The sequence below is a fragment of the Anopheles coluzzii genome, assembly GCF_943734685.1.
Source record: "Anopheles coluzzii chromosome X unlocalized genomic scaffold, AcolN3 X_unloc_65, whole genome shotgun sequence".
In the NCBI taxonomy this organism is placed as follows: Eukaryota; Metazoa; Arthropoda; class Insecta; order Diptera; family Culicidae; genus Anopheles; species Anopheles coluzzii.
Genome location: NW_026054497.1, coordinates 24,218 through 25,000, shown reverse-complemented (window position 1 = coordinate 25,000; position 783 = coordinate 24,218).

The following is a 783-nucleotide window of genomic DNA, read 5'->3' as shown; positions in this document are numbered from 1 at the left end:
CTTTAGCTGTTCTGTATTGGGCTGCAGCCAGACTTCGGTTCTGGAGATCACTTGTCTGCTGCATGCGATCTCTCGTCTGCTCGCAGTTCTGCCTAAGCAGAGCAATCAGTGGCGTCCACCAGTAAACGTCCCGATGAGGGTCGGGGAAAGACGACGTCATCCTTTGCATGGTTTTCTCGCAGGCCGATATCATTGCCGAGATCATTCCCTGGTGATTGACTGCCTTCTCTCGGAATCCCTCGCCATGTAGCGTGGCCAGGAAATTCTCTTTCGAGAACTGTTTCGTCTTAAATCGCGTGCCTGCATGTTGAAAACGCTCTCGCTGGCCCCGTTGACGTGACTGTCCTTGGTTACGCTGCTGGTCTGCTGACGCTGGGCCTACCGAATAGGTGATATACCTATGGTCAGATCGCGTGTCCGTGTTTCTTACCAACCAAGTGCTCGGCTGAGCTATGGACGAGCTGGCGAAGGTCACGTCGACAACGCTGGCAGTCGCCACACCGTTTCCAACAAAGGTTGCCACATTCCCTCGATTCATCAGCAGCAGGCCCAATTGCTGGGACGCCTCGAGCAGTACTTCCCCACGCTCATTGCTGCGTCGGCTTCCCCACTCCTCATGCCAAGCGTTAAAGTCTCCGGCAACTACTACCTGAGGGTGGGATTGGGCTTCCAATTCAATTGCTTCAACGAATTCCGCAAATCCTTCCCGCGACAGGCTGGGTGGCGCGTAGCAGCTTAGGAAGGTGATGCCACCCACCTTGGCAGCTATAAGGCCTGGAACAT